This window comes from Thalassophryne amazonica, chromosome 20, assembly GCF_902500255.1.
Source record: "Thalassophryne amazonica chromosome 20, fThaAma1.1, whole genome shotgun sequence".
Classification (NCBI taxonomy): Eukaryota; Metazoa; Chordata; class Actinopteri; order Batrachoidiformes; family Batrachoididae; genus Thalassophryne; species Thalassophryne amazonica.
The window spans coordinates 17,795,358-17,815,105 of record NC_047122.1 but is presented as its reverse complement, the minus strand read 5'-3'; the positions used below and the strand labels follow the sequence as shown (position 1 = coordinate 17,815,105).

Genomic DNA, 19,748 nt, shown 5'->3' with positions numbered 1-19,748 from the left:
ACTTCGGTTGATCTAAACATCTGCAGCTGTACGTGAGGACAATCTGAAAATTTGTTTTTTTGTGTGTGTGTGTGTGTGTAATACTTTTCCATCAGAAGCTGCTGGAAGATTTCAGTCTGTGCGTCCACACACCGGTGTGAGTGCAGAGATCACGTTTGTGACAATTAATGCAATAAATTATATCACTGCACGTGCATTTTTGATAACCTGATGGAAAAAAAAGGACATGATTGCCTTTTGTGCCTAAATTGTGTCGCCACAGTTGCAGTGGTTACCTTCAGTTACTGTCAACTGCCATAAAGTTGACAAAAATAAAGTTTTATCAAACCTATAAAAGGTTCATCGTTTTTCACACGTTCGACAGTGGCTATAAAGTCCAGATGTGAGGGAACATCTGCTCATATTTGGTGCAGTTGAAAGTCACAAACCTGCATTTATTGTTATGTGTCGGACGCAGCCCGGAGAACCGACCAGCGTTTGAAGGACCCAGTATAAAATAAGCAGAGCACGGTACAAAGGATAACAGGGTTTAATAAACATAACAGTGATGTGAAAAAATACAAACAAATAAGTGCGCGGTCTGGCGTGGCGGATTTGCGGTGTGCTCCCAGCAGCACAAAACGGTCCGGAGCCAGAACCAGTTCGGACCCAAGGACCCCGCCGACACCCCCCAGGTGGCCGCGACAAACCGCGTCTGTGAAAGAAGAAATCATGTGAGTCCACACTCTACACACAGAGGGACCGCTCAAAGGTGTACAAACAGCAAACACTTCCTGGCTTAATTACTAATCAGCTTCCCACCCTGCAGGCATAGAACACCCTGTTCACAAAACTCCACTGCAGTGGAAGCTGATTAAACTGTTGTGAAAGTGTAGGAACACGGACCCACAACAGGGGGCGCAAATGAACGGACAATGGAGGAAGTCAAATAACAACACTTTACTGTTGTGAATAGGCACAACAAACACAACGGATCACAACAATAGACAAAGAGGTCAATTCACAAGAATGTGTCACGTGGGCAGGCTCGAAGATAAGAGACGTCTGTCCAAAGCAGAACCGGAACCACACGATTTCCTCCGCCACCGAACCCCGGGAATACTGGAGCCGCCAAGTCCCGAACTCCCAGGTGGCCACTGCCTCCGCGTGTCGGATCTGGTACTGCTGGCGAGGAACAAAAACAGTTAAATGTGGGTGCGTTTGCACCCAGCAATCCGTATGGAGAGAAAACCACCTCCACCTCTCGTTGGAAGAATGTCTGCTATTCAACACACAAAAGTAATAAAGGGTTACTGTCAAAAACACAGTCAGCTGAGTACGTTACCTTCTAGGTAGAGCGATATCTCGGCAAAGAGGTGGAGATGTCGTCCTGCTGATATACCACTGCAGATCAGATGATTGGTGACAGCTGTTGTAGGTGATAAGTGACAGCTGTCACCCCGGCTGCTCCTGTAAGGCGGCAGCGCCCTCTGGTGCCTGGAGCCCGCACTCCAGACAGGGCGCCCTCTGGTGGTGGTGGGCCAGCAGTACCTCCTCTTCAGCGGCCCACACAACATAAACGACTACATACAGCTCAATATAATAAGGTGTGAGGGACACCACATTTACTGACTGTATAAATGTTAGTCACAAAATCTAACGTACCTCAGGAAGTGTGCTGACGAGCGTGAAACCTCACCCCCTCCTCTTTCACAGACCATGCATCAAACCTGGACGTTCTCTGCATCCACTGATGATGAGATGGCTCTCGAGACGACGATCTCACCCGTCTGGTCACAAGGTCGAGTCTCTGGCAAATACACACTGTGTACTCCAGTCTTAAATGCCACCATGTTCCAATCCATGTAGATGCACCACAGCTGTGAGTCCTGACGAGCCGCAGGTGATCAGCCTCAGGTGATCAGGGTGAGGTCCTGATAAACTCAGCTACACAGCCACTCAGTCCCAAATGCGCACCACCTGGGAGGAAAACCAAAAGACAGAAACAAAAGACACACAAAAGCCAGCCAGGCACGCCAGCCACAACATTTATGCTCTGTGTTTATGCAACACGTCCAGAAAATGTACACCTGATGAACAATCCTTCATAATCTGTATGTGCACACCGCTGCAGCGTGACAGCGCAGCGGAGATCCAGCATGTGATCGACAGATTCATCCCGACTCCACCCTGATCAAAACGGGAGCAGCTAACAGGGATGGATCTAGCTGCAGGTGAAGGGGAGGCGTGTTGTGACTTAGTTAAACATGTAGAATTCTCCCCTGGAAAATTAAAAAATCTCTAGCATGTTTTCTACCTTCTAAGGCAACTTGGGAAGCTAAATACTGAGTGTCTGGCCATCATTTTTAATACGCAATTTTATTTTAAACACTAGAAATCTTATAATTATTCAAACAGCAGCGTTCAACAATCAGCCTTTGTTGATCCCAGATGTTTCCCATATTTTATCACACCTTTGATGAATTTCTTTGTTGATATGCATAAAACAAAGTGAAATTGCGTAAAAATAAATAAGACAAAAACGCATTGAAATTTTAAAAAGAAATTTAATAGAATGACACCACACAGTAAATTGGACACGTCGTTCGTCATCAAAGTCTACAGCGGTTAGCACTCTTGCGTTGCAGGAAAAAGGTCCAAGGTTTGATTCCAACACTGCCCGGGTCCTTCAGTGTGGGGTTTGTACATCCCTCCGCTGTCGACACATGTTGTGTTTGTTATTGTGTTTTTGACCTTGGCCTATGATTCCTTCTGCTATTCTGCTGTAGTTACATCCGCCAACGAAGGAGGAGGTTATGTTTTCGCCCCTGTTTATATGCCTGTTTGCCAGTCATGAAAAGTGGGGGGTTTTTCAGTTCCCGGTGGAGAAGAAAAGGCGAGGAGGTAGGAGATGTTGTGTCTGTTAGTGTTAGCCTACACAGCTAACTAGAATAGCTGCATTCTCTCGCCTGCAGAACAACCTTGACAAGTTTGCACTCCGGATCATAAACAAACTGCAACACATGCCCACTTTCCCACCGCATCGTCACTTTTCTTTGCATTTTCATTTTGTTTGCGTGTAATTTACCTAAAACCCCATTGAAAATGCTGTTTTTGTACCCTGGAAGTAGAGAAATGATGTCATATGTGTCATATTTTACCCCTTTAGCGCCCGCCCCAAACAAGACTGTGCTGCCCTAATGGGATCAGCCCACCTTATCAAACTTGATATGTTCACTGATCCTTTGTTTTAAACAACGTGACATTTTTCCAACATATACCTTGTCACAAGGGCACTTCAATATAAAAATCCCATTCTTGGTGTTGCACTATATGATCATGCATTACTGATATTGATAAATGCCTTTTTTTTCTTTTGTTTTTTTGCCAAATTTTGGGGTTCAAGTAGGAAATGTACTAGAAGCCCTCAAATGCTCATATTGCCCACTAGAATCAAATGTGCAGCAGGGTTTTGAGTGTTTATTGATTTGAGAAGTTGTGGTGAAAATCACATATGCTACCAGCCAAAAATCAAATAATGATGCGTTTACACATAACGACAGCAAGTCACGAATGCCACGAAGTATACATTCTTGGCCGCTGATCACGAATGTGATGATTCCGGGCAGAGGCGTCAGGCATCCTCAGGAACTTGTTGTGTGGGCCGCCAGAAGAGGATGTACTGCTGGCCCACCACCAAAGGGCGCCCTGCCTGACGTGCGGGCTTCAGGCACGAGAGGACGCTGCCGCCACGGACACAGCCGGGAGTGACAGCTGTCACTCATTAATGCCTGACAGCTGTCACACATTCTTCATCATCGCACTCCATAAAGACCAGACGTCATCTCCACCTCATCGCCGAGATATCATACTTCATTGGAGGTAATACTCTCAGCCTTTTTGTGAGATTTATAAATCTGTTATTGTGAGTGTTTGCAGGAGAACCGGTCGTTTTTGCGGAGGCTGTGCAAGACGGCGCTCCTTTTCATCTGAGACCGCTGCAACATATTGAGTGAGAGGTGGAGGTGGCATTCCCACCGCTGTTGTTACTGGGTGTACACACACCCACACTTGACTGTCTTTGTTCTTCGCCAGCAGTACCAGATCCGACAGTCGGGGACGGTGATCACCTGGGAATTCGGGACTTGGCGGCTCCAGTATTCACCAGGTTCTGTGGGGGCGGAAATCGTGTGGTTCCGGCTCTTCTCAGGACAGACGTCTTCTATCCTCGAGCCTGCCCACACGTCACCTTTGTAATTTGACTCTAATTATATTCTGAGATTGTCTGTATGTTCGTTGTGCACGTTTCACAACATTAAATTGTTACCTTTTGGCTCATCTATTGACCGTTCATTTGCGCCCCCTGTTGTGGGTCCGTGTCACTACACTTTCACAACAGAACTGCTGCAATCTGTTACCATGCGTTACGATTAATGGCACGTGTTGCTGGAGAATTATCATGAACCATTACGCACGGTCAAGAATAATGTACCACACTGTTGCACACTGTTGCGCACATCATTAAGTTCTGTCACGTTGTGAATGAGGCAAATTGTCTCCACTCCATATTCATCAAACTGTCAGCTGCTGAACAATTCAGATCGCTCCAGTTTGTTCCTCAAAATCCACAGCAGAAGATCTTAGTGACTGCATTCTTAGTTGGGCTCTGTGCCATGGAGTGATGCAGGAGGAGGAGACGGAGAGAGCCAGATGTGTGGCTCCATGCTGCTCTTGTCTCGCTCGTTTTCCCAAACATCAGGCACAGCAGCAGGTGGAACACCTGCAGGAGAGCGCTGAGGAGCATTGGAATGAGACTTTTAGCTCACTTGGCTTCACTGTCCTTCTTCAGCATACTGCAGCAATGAAACTGAATGCGGTGCAGCAGGGTTTAATTGTGTGCATGTCAGAGAAAAATGCTGTCACGCTCTATTAAGGATAACCACTAATCAAGACTGATCAACACTCTCAGTAGCAACCTCCATGACATGAGGCGAAATGAGGGTGGTGCGTGACATTTGTGGAAGATTTTTTGACAGCCAAAAACATGCTCCACGAAAATCACGAATATCACGTCAGGAGTGCCAAGAATGACGCAAATATGACATTCGTAATGCATCTTGCCTGTGTGTAAACGCACCATTACAGTTGTGTCCCTAACCCTAAAGGGCAACTTACCTGTTTTATATTTGCTGTATTTATCTCTTGAGTATTGGGTTTTGGGTTTTCTTCTTTGTGTTACATAAGCTACTGGATGCATAAAATTCCATCAGGATGAATAAAGTACCAAACCACCAACCGACCCCTGTCCCACTCAGGGATGAACCCATGATGATATCAGGTTCAGAGGTCAAAGCTCAAGGTCACAGTGCATAGTCAAAGTATTTGCCCAATGCAAAAAGATAGAAGGTTGACTCGAACTGAAAGTCATATGTGGCCGTTACATTTGAACTTGTGTGACTTTGAAGGTCACAATCAAAGGCGCTTTGATCCTTTATAGTGACTAAACAGAGCCTGGTCAGTCTGTAGTTACCATTAGATGCAGACAAAAAGTCATTTATGAGCTTATAATACCACGGAGATACTGTAATAATATGATATTGAGTTCTAATTTGAATTTGAACACATTATTCATTGTCAGATCCAGGTTGCTGTAATGAAGCAGAAGTTATTTTCTTCTTTCATACTTTATCTGTATGGCGGCAGACTTTTCACTCACTACAGTGTCCATATCTAGTTTACTTGGAGTTTTGGATCTGGCCTCCTCCGGCCTAGTTCATTGGATTTTCTGATATTAGGGTCTGCGTTTAGGTTGGTTTCCTCTTTTTTTTAACTTTGATTTTTGATCTTGTGAATAAATGGCCTCTTGCTCGTCCCACATTTGTGTCTGATCTGGACTCTGCTGTGAAGGCGGACATGTTTGCGAGTCTGGTGCTGTTTGTCTGGATCTCTATTTAAATTCTGTTTTTCTTCTCTGGCTCTTTCTTGATGCACTATACAGACACATCAGTGTCCTGTTGAGCTTGGACAGATTTCTTTGAACGTGAGATGAAAGTAGAAGCATTTTCGCCGCTCAGTTTCACCGTTCAGCTTTGGGAACGCGGCGTGAAAGATATTCAGAAACTCTACAGGTGGCCTTGATTTTTTTCTGAATAAAATAAATCAACAAATTGGCGGCATAATATTCAGCCCGATTCGAAACACTTCGATGTAACCCTTGAAAGTCGTAGTAGTTCTTACTGGAAGAGTGTTTTTTTTTTCCTCCTGCATTATATCAATCTGTTTGATTAATCCAATTAAAATCAGCGAAAACAACCAAAAGAAAAGAATCTGCTCTCTGTGAAGGTTGTCTAAATCTAGTTTCTGGAAGATTTCTCATCAATCAGCATTCTTTGAAAACAAGATGGATGATTTGGCCACTTTAATCGCGCCGCCAGTCATTAAAAGATTCTTTAAACAGCGTGGAAACAAACAAGGTTATGTTCCCTCCCGGGCAGATCGTTTTTTCTCTCTCTTCTTCCAATCAGAATCAGACTGAATACAGGATTAAACCACTTGTGAAGACAGATGGTTTTTTATAGAGCAAAGCCCTGCTGTGTTGGACGGCCGCCCAGCTTCCATCTCACCGTCTTCTTTTCAGCATGAACCAGCAGGAGAAGAAGAAGAAGCAGCAGTTCAGTCTTTAACAGCTGCAATACTCGACGTGTCAAAGAATCCTTTTTCCTCTCTGACAGAAAGGGAAGCGCTCAGGGATTGACTTAAAAAATGCTTTATATATCCATCAAGAGGACAGGTTTCAAACAAAGAATTTCCAAAAAATGCATCTGAGGAGGCGCACGCCGCACTCAATAATACATTATTCTCCTGAAATAGTCGAGAAAATAACCACAAGGCTTTAGAAAATGTTTAATTTTGCAACGTGTCAATAAAAACCGTGAATGTCTCGCTTCATTTTGTCAGTTAGCTGCTTTTTCTTTGTGCCATCTGTCCAATAGCGGACGTCTCTCAAAGGAGTTGCCCAAAGTTTTCCTTTTCGCGTTGTTGTTGTTTTTGGGTAAACTGAGGTTAGCACCAGGCGATGGAATCAGAGTTCATCTTTTCTCATCGTTTAGCTCACACATTTGTTTTTTGTGATGTTTCTCCCTTACATCCAGCAGATTGTCCAAAAAACAGACTTAAATGAACCTCAGATATCTATAGATGTTTGTTTGTTCGTATTCTCCTGTGATGTCGATAAAACACAGAGAAATTTCAATCAAATTTTGTCATTGCGTAACACGGGTCACATCAAGGGCCAAAGGTTAAAGTCAAATCAGAGGTCATCGTCTGCTGTCTGCGGCAATATCTTCAAAATGTAAAGAGAAGGTCTGTTCCTCCCAGTGTCCCCTTCCTTTCTGTCCCCCGTGCAAGTTTTCCAAACAATCCCATTGTAACAAAACTGAACTAAATGTCGCCAGATTTGTTGTTCGTTGCTAGTTATAATTTGTAGTCATGATAGGGAAGGTCAACAGTCCCTAAATGTAGTGACAAAGTTGCTCTGTTGGCAACACTGAGCAGACAAGATCTTCATCCATTCATTCATTTTCTGCCAATTATCCAGGTCCTGGTCACGATGGTAGCAGACCAAGCAGCTCAGTCCACACTTCCCTATCCTTGGCCAAGTCCTTTAACTCTTCCCGAGGCATTTGCAAGCCAGCTGGGAAATAGGATTCCTCCAGCATGTCCTGGGTCTTCTCCTGAGCTTCTTCAGACAGGATGTGGCAGCGATGCAAATTCAGAATCAGGATCAGTCAGATTGATCTCAGCAGCTTTCAGTGTCCCGTGTTGTTCAGAAATATGCTGTTCCTCCACAGCAAAGATGCAAAACAACATCAGCCTCATAATTTTTTTACACATTGGATTTTTAAGCATATTTTCCAGAGTAAAAGTCATGTTTTTTTGTGTGTGTGTTTTTTGTTTTTTGTTCTACTTGTTTGGGAGGTCCTGGATTTATACGCCAGTGTAACTTGTATACTGAAAAAAAAAATCACACATTCCTTAATAGTAATAATTATGACCACTATTTTGTTCAGTGCTTTGCTTCCCTGGTAAAGGCCTATAGAAATAAACTCTAGTAATAAAAGAATAAATGCCAATAATAAAAAGTACAACAATGCACAGAAATCTGAAGTAAAGAGCTGATAACACAGGAAAAAAAGGGGTTTTACTCTTTAACAGGCATGTTTTTAAATTACATATTTTTGTCTCAGTGCCTGTAATGGATTACAATTATGTTTGAATTATAATTACATATTTAGTTACTCTATTATATGTAAACACAGAGGGGAGGCCATTCAAACCTAATAGCCTAAAATAACAGAACAAGTACATTTCTTTCAAGTATTCGGCCATTTGATCGAGTACCTTTTCAAGTCATTTGCATTTTTCAGTTTGTGGTGGGGGGGTGGTTCACGGCTAAAGCGTGTGTTTGGTTATGAGGTTTTTCCGAAGCTTTTGATGAATGTAGTGTGATTTAATAATGGGACATTAAAAAAATCTGTACATACTGTATTTTTAAAAGGAGAAATGGACTCATAAAAACAGCTTCTGAGACCTCCCCAGAGCCAGGAACGAGCAGATCAGTTCGTCCGCAGGGAGAAATTTATATTTTATGGGTGGTGATGGAGAGTTTTGGGAGCTTCTAAGCTGCAAACCGTCTGTGGTGCAAATTACAGTGTGTGTGTGCGTGTGCATGCGTGCTTGTGTGTGTGTGGTGCTGATAAGCTGCCAAGTACAGGAGAAGCGGTAAAAACTTGCCACGCTGTTCTCTGCAGCGGGATTAGCTGTGCTCGTGTTTGTGCACGGCGGTAGGCTTTTTCGTGTGTTGAAGTGTGTATTTTGTAATTGCACTACGCTGCTGCAGATTTGACAGCTGAGCAGATCTGAGTTGTGTGTTTGTGTGAGTAGTTAAGGGCACAAACGTGTCTGGTTTCACTTTGGGCAACAAACACAACAGCTAAAGTGGAATTTATTGTGTGTTCAGGGTTTTGCAGGGCGACTTTAAGAACACATTCTGCTGTGGTTACTGCCCGTAAATGTAATTTGGAACCTCATCGTGGTGTTGAAGGGAGATAATTTCTGTATTTGTGATTTGTTGATTGTTAAAAGCACATAAAGATGAGAAAATAAACACAAATACCATAAGTTTGTGTTGGTCTATTCAATAAGGTACCTGAAAAGTGTGAGATAAATTTTTGAAAAAGGGCTACATTACACTAAACTGTGATGATTTTTACTTTATCCACAGCATCACATAAAAAATAAAATGGTCTGCATACAAAAACTACAAAAAACTGACAACTTTAAGGCCCAGTCACACGGTACTTAAGGAAGGGCAACGAACCCCAAATGAAACAAGAAGTCTGGACTTTCGTTGACTTTGTTTAACCTTCGCATTCTTTGTTCCTGCAGCTGGCGCTTCGTCAGGATTTTTAAACTGTCGAAAAATTTGAACGAATTCCGCCGAAAACCTCAATTCATCCGTATTTCGTTTTGCTGTCATTCATGACGGTTTCTTATCGTTTGTTTAGTTTTTGTAACGTTAGCATTTAGAATATCAGCTGAATCTTTTCATACAGTGCAGAAGCCATTTCTGAGTGCTGCTGCTGCTGCTGCTGTGTTCACGTACCATTGCAAATTACAGGGCAAACTCAGCCTGTTTGCTTGGATTTTTTTATCTGGGTGGGGGGTCAGCTTCACTGGGCTCAGGTACCTTATATAGGCCAGAAGTAATCTTTTGTGTGGATAACAATGAATTATTTTACCAAAAATAAAATGAAACCATGTTCCTGCAACAAGCAACTGTTAAATTTGAAACAACAAAAAAATTGTGTAATTTCCGAAGGTACTTGAACGCAGCGGCAGCAGCAGCAATAATCTCCTGTGTGCACTTATTATTTTTTTTATTAAACATAACAATATGAGTGTAGGAATGGCAATCCAGCCCTTATGTACATGTGACAACTGGTAGATGATTCAGATGATTATATAAGAACTGTTCTGGAAGGCAGAATTTATGTTGTGGATCAGCTGCAGCTGGTGGAAATAACCGCACATGGGGGAGTCAATGCGTGGCATTCACACGAACTGATCAATTTACTGCTCTAATATATTCAATCATCTTTACACTTATATTTATTCCCCCTTTTGACAGTTTTCTGTTATAAATCAATATATAGGGTTTAGTAACGTAATACAATGATAGAGCAGTGACCACAGCACACCAGCATTTTTTTTAAAAATTGGAGCAAGACAGAGCGCCCAGTACGTTGTCAGTCTGAACCAGGCAGTGAGGATTCTGATGCTGGAGATAATCCCTCTTGTTCTGGACGACCAACCAGAGTAGGTGGATCCACTGATGTATGCACAAATCTCCACAGCGGGTCAAATCGCGTGCTTCTGTCTTCAGCTTCTCCAGGACTCAGCCGCTACTAGAGATGGGTATTGATAAGATTTTATCTATATCGATACCATTATCAGTTCCGCTTATTGATCTGATTCCTTATTGATTCCCTTATCGATACCTCTTGTGAATTGTTTGTGTACTAAAAGTAGGCTTTACAGGTTTTCTATGTCGACAACATTTTATTGAGTCTTAGAGTAAATAAATATGAAATTGGTCACTGGATCCTTGATCTCTGGACATAAATAGAAATAAACAAAATCTGTAGTTTTTGTCAAAACCGTTTCCTTTCAGACATTAATGGCATGAAAGTCTCTCCATACGTCTAAGCTGAGTTCTTGCAGCTGGCTGTGCTGCACGTCAGAATGTAATTCATAAAGAATGCAGGACATCTCATTTTGGGAGGAAAAAAAAAACGTTTTAGTCGATTGTAGTTTATTGTCTGTATTACAATATTTCGAAAGAGGATTTTATTTAAAGCAGCAATTCGCTTTGAAGTTAATTCCAACCAGACTGTAATGTCACTCAGCAGAGAGCGGCACAGCATTTGAAGCTGTGTGAACGGAACGGAGGACTATTCTCGTTGCTTGACTGCAGCAAGACAAGAGTCCGAGTTAGTGACTTTACTCCGCACAAAAGTGACTCATGATTGACATATTTTAATGGCTTTTAGAGGGGTTAAGAAGTGGATTTTCCACTTCTGAAGAGCAGCGAATCGAAACACTGCTTCATTGGTTCAAGCTTCGAAGTGGTGTCGCGCTGCAGAAACGGTTGATTACAGAGCCGCTGCAAAGTCTGAAATCAACGTAGAGAAATTATCATTTTCCCAACAAACACCCTCAAAAACAATGGCCGCTCTGAAGGGCCAATAAGGTAATCGTTTAGCAAAAAGGCTATTGATGTTGGTAGATCGAAGCATTTCTTAACGATACCCGAAAAGAACCGGTTCTCGATACTCAACCCTAGGTGCTGCAGATCTCCATCACAGTGCAGAGTCTTGGAACGAGATGCAGACACACACTGCTCCAGCAGTGGCTCCAGGCGCATTTCGTTTAAAGCACGGAGATTAACGTTAGCTTTGGTTTTGTTTTGTTTCTTTTGCACTCTTGATTCACTCTTGATTGAGTGAAAAAGAAGCAAAAAAAGATTTTCAATGCAAGATTTCTCACTTGCAAAGTTTATCAAAGCTGATTGAGTTTAATAAATTTGCAGTACGTAGCATCAAATCGCAACACTTACCTGAGAGTGCTACACATGGGGAAAGTCTAAACCTGACACACCTCCTGAGCCAGCAGTGTGGCACCCATAGTGAAGAAAAAACACAAAATTGTTTTTTGGTAATTTGGAGGTGGAATCCTCAAGCAGACCAAACTCAGTGGGAGTGGTCATCTTCTGGGGTCTTCCTGTCAAGATGGAACAGCATAGTCTACGCACCAGTAGTCACTTTTGACCTAATCAATACCACTTCAAGAGACAAAACTACACTTGGTCAATGAAGGTCAATGAAGAATTACACAGGGGTCAAGGTTTAAAAATGCTCCAACCATATTGTAACATATACCACATTATTTGTCTGATCATGAAGATTCTAAAGAGGTTTAGTTTGAACTATGTGTGACTAAATGTTATGGAGTTATGGGGCAAAAACAGCAAAACTGGTAACAAAGGTCAAGTTCAGTTTGTACAGGGGTCCAAAGATAAAGGCACTCCAATTTTCATCAAAAGAGATGAAATTATTGGTTGAGCTAATAGGATTAATAAATGGAATAGTTTTGATCATGTTGGTTGTTTGGTCTCCAAAGTAAAGGTCAAACAAGGTCAACGTCCATTGGATTCTATGAAATATGTTACCCTGTAACCTGATAACTAAAGGGTTCCTTCCACAGGACTGCATCCTTTGAGAGTCCATTGTGCGTCCAAAAAGTTTGCCTTGATGCACAAGGGATACAAAGACACCTTTCTGTGTAAGTGTTTCAACATCCCTTGCGTGGTCATGGTTCTTAACAGCAAATTTGTTGGGAATCTGTGTTTTCCGAGCATCCTCTGTGCCTCCTCCATGTGACTATGGAGTTATGTGAATCCACTGAGCTTTCTTTGTACTTCCTCTTTGCATTCTTTGAGCATCTATTCAGCTGTGCTTCTGCCACCTAGTAGGTGCCTGAGCGTTTTTTGGGTGGGCTTCATAGATAATTGGCAAAGCTTCTGGGGAAAACCTGGTCTTGTTAGGAGAGACGGCATCCATCCCACTTTGGATGGAGCAGCTCTCATTTCTAGAAATCTGGCCAATTTTCTTAAATCCTCCAAACCGTGACTATCCAGGGTTGGGACCAGGAAGCAGAGTTGTAGTCTTACACACCTCTCTGCAGCTTCTCTCCCCCTGCCATCCCCTCATTACCCCATCCCCGTAGAGACGGTACCTGCTCCCAGACCACCAATAACCAGCAAAAATCTATTTAAGCATAAAAATTCAAAAAGAAAAAATAATATAGCACCTTCAACTGCACCACAGACTAAAACAGTTAAATGTGGTCTATTAAACATTAGGTCTCTCTCTTCTAAGTCCCTGTTAGTAAATGATATAATAATTGATTAACATATTGATTTATTCTGCCTTACAGAAACCTGGTTACAGCAGGATGAATATGTTAGTTTAAATGAGTCAACACCCCCGAGTCACACTAACTGCCAGAATGCTCGTAGCACGGGCTGAAGCGGAGGATTAGCAGCAATCTTCCATTCTAGCTTATTAATTAATCAAAAACCCAGACAGAGCTTTAATTCATTTGAAAGCTTGACTCTTAGTCTTGTCCATCCAAATTGGAAGTCCCAAAAACCAGTTTTATTTGTTGTTATCTATCGTCCTCCTGGTCGTTACTGTGAGTTTCTCTGTGAATTTTCAGAACTTTTATCTGACTTAGTGCTTAGCTCAGATAAGATAATTATAGTGGGCGATTTTAACATCCACACAGATGCTGAGAATGACAGCCTCAACACTGCATTTAATCTATTATTAGACTCAATTGGCTTTGCTCAAAATGTAAATGAGTCCACCCACCACTTTAATCATATCTTAGATCTTGTTCTGACTTATGGTATGGAAATTGAAGACTTAACAGTATTCCCTGAAAACTCCCTTCTGTCTGATCATTTCTTAATAACATTTACATTTACTCTGATGGACTACCCAGCAGTGGGGAATAAGTTTCATTACACTAGAAGTCTTTCAGAAAGCGCTGTAACTAGGTTTAAGGATATGATTCCTTCTTTATGTTCTCTAATGCCATATACCAACACAGTGCAGAGTAGCTACCTAAACTCTGTAAGTGAGATAGAGTATCTCGTCAATAGTTTTACATCCTCATTGAAGACAACTTTGGATGCTGTAGCTCCTCTGAAAAAGAGAGCTTTAAATCAGAAGTGCCTGACTCCGTGGTATAACTCACAAACTCGCACCTTAAAGCAGATAACCCGTAAGTTGGAGAGGAAATGGCATCTCACTAATTTAGAAGATCTTCACTTAGCCTGGAAAAAGAGTCTGTTGCTCTATAAAAAAAGCCCTCCGTAAAGTTAGGACATCTTACTACTCATCACTAACTGAAGAAAATAAGAACAACACCAGGTTTCTTTTCAGCACTGTAGCCAGGCTGACAAAGAGTCAGAGCTCTATTGAGCCGAATATTCCTTTAACTTTAACTAGTAATGACTTCATGACTTTCTTTGCTAATAAAATTTTAACTATTAGAGAAAAAATTACTCATAACCATCCCAAAGACGTATCGTTATCTTTGGCTGCTTTCAGTGATGCCGGTATTTGGTTAGACTCTTTCTCTTCATCTTACTTCATCCAAACCATCAACATGTCTATTAGACCCCATTCCTACCAGGCTGCTCAAGGAAGCCCTACCATTATTTAATGCTTCGATCTTAAATATGATCAATCTATCTTTATTAGTTGGCTATGTACCACAGGCTTTTAAGGTGGCAGTAATTAAACCATTACTTAAAAAGCCATCACTTGACCCAGCTATCTTAGCTAATTATAGGCCAATCTCCAACCTTCCTTTTCTCTCAAAAATTCTTGAAAGGGTAGTTGTAAAACAGCTAACTGATCATCTGCAGAGGAATGGTCTATTTGAAGAGTTTCAGTCAGGTTTTAGAATTCATCATAGTACAGAAACAGCATTAGTGAAGGTTACAAATGATCTTCTTATGGCCTCAGACAGTGGACTCATCTCTGTGCTTGTTCTGTTAGACCTCAGTGCTGCTTTTGATACTGTTGACCATAAAATTTTATTACAGAGATTAGAGCATGCCATAGGTATTAAAGGCACTGCGCTGCAGTGGTTTGAATCATATTTATCTAATAGATTACAATTTGTTCATGTAAATGGGGAATCTTCTTCACAGACTAAGGTTAATTATGGAGTTCCACAAGGTTCTGTGCTAGGACCAATTTTATTCACTTTATACATGCTTCCCTTAGGCAGTATTATTAGACGGCATTGCTTAAATTTTCATTGTTACGCAGATGATACCCAGCTTTATCTATCCATGAAGCCAGAGGACACACACCAATTAGCTAAACTGCAGGATTGTCTTACAGACATAAAGACATGGATGACCTCTAATTTCCTGCTTTTAAACTCAGATAAAACTGAAGTTATTGTACTTGGCCCCACAAATCTTAGAAACATGGTGTCTAACCAGATCCTTACTCTGGATGGCATTACCCTGACCTCTAGTAATACTGTGAGAAATCTTGGAGTCATTTTTGATCAGGATATGTCATTCAAAGCGCATATTAAACAAATATGTAGGACTGCTTTTTTGCATTTACGCAATATCTCTAAAATTAGAAAGGTCTTGTCTCAGAGTGATGCTGAAAAACTAATTCATGCATTTATTTCCTCTAGGCTGGACTATTGTAATTCATTATTATCAGGTTGTCCTAAAAGTTCCCTGAAAAGCCTTCAGTTAATTCAAAATGCTGCAGCTATTGTACTAACGGGGACTAGAAGGAGAGAGCATATCTCACCCATATTGGCCTCTCTTCATTGGCTTCCTGTTAATTCTAGAATAGAATTTAAAATTCTTCTTCTTATTTATAAGGTTTTGAATAATCAGGTCCCATCTTATCTTAGGGACCTCATAGTACCATATCACCCCAATAGAGCGCTTCGCTCTCAGACTGCAGGCTTACTTGTAGTTCCTAGGGTTTGTAAGAGTAGAATGGGAGGCAGAGCCTTCACCTTTCAGGCTCCTCTCCTGTGGAACCAGCTCCCAATTCGGATCAGGGAGACAGACACCCTCTCTACTTTTAAGATTAGGCTTAAAACTTTCCTTTTTGCTAAAGCTTATAGTTAGGGCTGGATCAGGTGACCCTGAACCATCCCTTAGTTATGCTGCTATAGACTTAGACTGCTGGGGGGTTCCCATGATGCACTGAGTGTTTCTTTCTCTTTTTGCTCTGTATGCACCACTCTGCATTTAATCATTAGTGATTGATCTCTGCTCCCCTCCACAGCATGTCTTTTTCCTGGTTCTCTCCCTCAGCCCCAACCAGTCCCAGCAGAAGACTGCCCCTCCCTGAGCCTGGTTCTGCTGGAGGTTTCATCCTGTTAAAAGGGAGTTTTTCCTTCCCACTGTCGCCAAGTGCTTGCTCACAGGGGGTCGTTTTGACCACTGGGGTTTTTACGTAATTATTGTATGGCCTTGCCTTACAATATAAAGCGCCTTGGGGCAACTGTTTGTTGTGATTTGGCGCTATATAAATAAAATTGATTGATTGATTGATACATACTCTTTGTCTAGCTGTTGAGGAAGAAACATGCTGAGTCTCACTTGTTGGACTCTGCCAACTTGTTTTAGTCATGAGCCTTGGGCTGCACCACTGTCCAAGGTGCAGAAAGTGCCTCAACCTGAGTCACTGTCCAAGGTGCCAAATGAGTTAAACAAATGCACCCGATGTTGGTCTGTGCTGGATTGTAGCACTGAAGCTATAATGCAGAAGCCCAGAATGAACCATCAGACAGCTGAAAGAAAGTTAAAGACAAGCAGTGGAAAAATGGCAAACATGCAGGCCTGCATGCTCTGCCTGATCCTAGCTCAGTTTTGAAAGTGCACAAAACCTTCTGATGACGTCGGCAAAAATCAGCTGACAAGGAACTCATTTTGCACTTGATAACAGTGCTTTATAATGAACTTCATTCAGATCATTGTGCATTTATTCAGTGTCTGTTGACTGTCCATGGTGTCCTATGGGCCTTCTTTGTGCATTATCTGTGCTTCCTTTGACCATCCTCCAGCCTCTGTGTCCCTTTTGCTTTTGTTTTGAACATGCTCAAAAATTCATAGCCACCATGGCATCCTGTGTGCTTCCACTGAGCCTTCCTTTCCTTCAGTTTGAAAAAAGCTGCTCTCACATTTGATAAAATGGTGAAAAACCGACCATAAACGATGGGATGATACGATCCAATGTCACCATATCATAAATGTGCCAGAGTAATGCAGATGCATATTGCAGAAAAATCACAGAAGAGCAGCATGCACATGACATGTTCACCCGTGCCATCTGCTCTGTGCAGTGATGCAGGAGGGCGGGGCTTAAGCAGCAGTTTGTCCACACAGAACTCCAGAGTGATCAGTCATATTTAACAATAAAGAGATCTTGTAAAACTATCATTTGCATGTAAACAATTTGATGTATTATAATAGTTCCCGCATTTGATTAGCTCGTGCACTGTGCTTTTAGCAGGCTAAATTGAGTCGCACAGAGCGATAGGCATTACTATTATTGGATAATAGCAAACACAAAAATACATTTATTGACTATGGAGCAGATTTTGTTTGCACAGAGAAATATGTGCATGCAGGTGTTGGAATGAATGTCTTGGCCAAATTATGTCAAAATGATTTCATTATTTGTCTGTTGCACACAGGGTGGTGGCCAAGTAGTTAATGTACTTGGTTTCAGTGCGGAAGGTTCCTGGTTAAAACCCCATCCCTGCCACATTTCTCCATGTAATGAGTTGCATCAGGAAGGGCATCCAGCATAAAACTTGTGCCATTTCAACATGCAGATCCACCTCGGATTTGCTGTGGTGACCCCAAGTGCAAAACAAGGGAGCAACCAAATGGACTGAACTTACTATCTGTTGCATACAATTCAATCAAGCCATTCAAACAAATTATATGTCATGCACACACAATAGCATTTCAAGTCCTTTTTTTCTGTATACCTTCATGTGAGGTACTGGGAAGTCATGACAGGTTTTTCTTTATTTTGGTTGCTTCTATTTGGGAATTCAACAATGGAAACATCCATCTCCACCTCACAGATATTCTTCATGAAGGTTCAGTGGAGTTTAGCACACAGGTGAGTGTGTCATTAAGTCTGAATCATGTGCAGAATGTGTAGTGTTCTACATCCCTCTGCCCCTCTGTGTAATGTAATAACATGCATGTAACACCATGTTATCTGAAAAATGTGGCACCAGATGCATTAGAGAAGTTTGAGCGTGCCCAAACCCCTGTGATGTGCTCTTCTTTCTGCAGCACACACGATCCAGTTGCAGTTACTCCATGCACACCGCAGTTCATTATTGGTTTCTTTACATTCTTGGCGTAATACAAATTAGTTTTGTATCACTGAGCATCGTGTGTGGCCGGTTAACTCGTCCTGTTGTGGAGGAGCTGAAGTGGCTTCAGAGAAGAGAGCTTACAACACTTGTAGAGCGCCGCTGTGGAGATGCTTTAATCCTCGAGCAGCCAGGCTCAGAAGGAACACTCACTCGGGACCACACGAATGTTCCAACAGACATCATTCCAAATTTTACTGGCCATGTCATCATCTGATTCCCAGTTTTCTTTGTAACGGGATACACTTTTCTTTTCTTTTGATAGCATAATGATGTTCATTACTCTGCAAATCATACTTATGTGTTCCGTGTCTGATTGTGTGTTTTCACTTTACATGCAGTACGTGCACGTGCGCATCTGATCTACTCGTCACTTCACTGTATTAAGGATGACATTATGCAGCAGTACTTAGCATAAATTCATTATGCACGGCAACTCCGTGACAGGCAGAGTCGTAGATGGAAGACGTGAGCGAGGAGTGCAAGCGCACCCACAAATGTTTCTGTCCCAGCAGCAGACGGCTCATCATTCAATTTTTTTTTTCGCTCACCACTCAGATTTCTTAGCACAGCATTTATATGTCAGACTTGATCTTTCTGAAAATGAGCTCCATTTAAACTTCAGAAGAGTCTTTATTTTAAATTGCCAGAGCATTTAAATTACAACCGCGTTGCTTATTTTATTTCGCTATTTGGTTTTGTTTTGTTTGTTTTTTTCAGTGTTTGCTTTTTGTGTACAAATCTGCCCAAACCAATAATTTGCATCACTTTTTACCAAAATTGGAGCAACTTTAACTTTTGACCCCTGTGCAAACTGAAACTGACCAAACTGTTTAGAATCTTTATAATCAGTGTGTATGTGGTGTACTTTACAGTATGATGATAGCATTTTTAAATTTTGACCCCAGCGTAATTCTTCATTGACCTCTACTTGGCCACAGCTGCCACCCTGGGATGGTCAGTTACATTTTTGTGTCAGCCATGGCACACTGAGGCTGGATTGTAAATGGTGTTTAGGCCCTTTAAATGGTACCAAAAATCTGCCCCATCTAGTTTGCAGCTGGGTGGACTAACACAATGTGGGAATCGGAACCAAAGGAAGCCTAACTCCTTGACCCACTGATCAACCTGTTCGATGAAAATTCAGTGAGGTATGTCTTCTAGAATATATTCCTTTTCTAAGGTAGAACTCTACTAGTGTATACTAAGGTATATCTAAATATCTAAAAAAAAAGGAAGAGTAGAATAAAGTAGAGCCACTTAGGTGCCTGGTCTTGAGAGCCAGGGATGGTAGGTTGAAAAGCTTTTTTATCCCATGGAAACTCTCTCTACCCACCCAAGCGGCTCAAGAAAATGGACGTATTATAATAATATATCATAAGACATATAATAAGAAAATAGAATTCATGTATATAAGTGATATTTAAATAATAAAAGTAATAAACAACATATACAAGAAATATGGTTATTATATAATATTATAGGAGTAAGCTTCTAAAACCTAAATATTAATACAGGATAAGAATGTAGTATACGTATACTTAGTTTGTAGACTAGTAGTAAAATTAAATTATAGCTAGTAGGCTAAGCTTTAAATATGGTTATATTATTATAGAAACAGTAGCTGTGATGTAATATGTTAGGTATCTGTCTAAAGTAAAACCTGTTAGCTTACTATTGAGGCTTTTCAGGTT

General features: G+C 41.5%; 1 protein-coding gene across 1 annotated transcript in view; it reads left to right on the top strand.

Annotated features, from left to right (window-relative positions):
• LOC117502476 (nectin-2-like) overlaps window positions 1-19,748 on the top strand; it is a 371,199-nt gene that overhangs the window by 103,088 nt on the left and 248,363 nt on the right. The gene's annotated exons all lie outside the window — the stretch shown is intronic.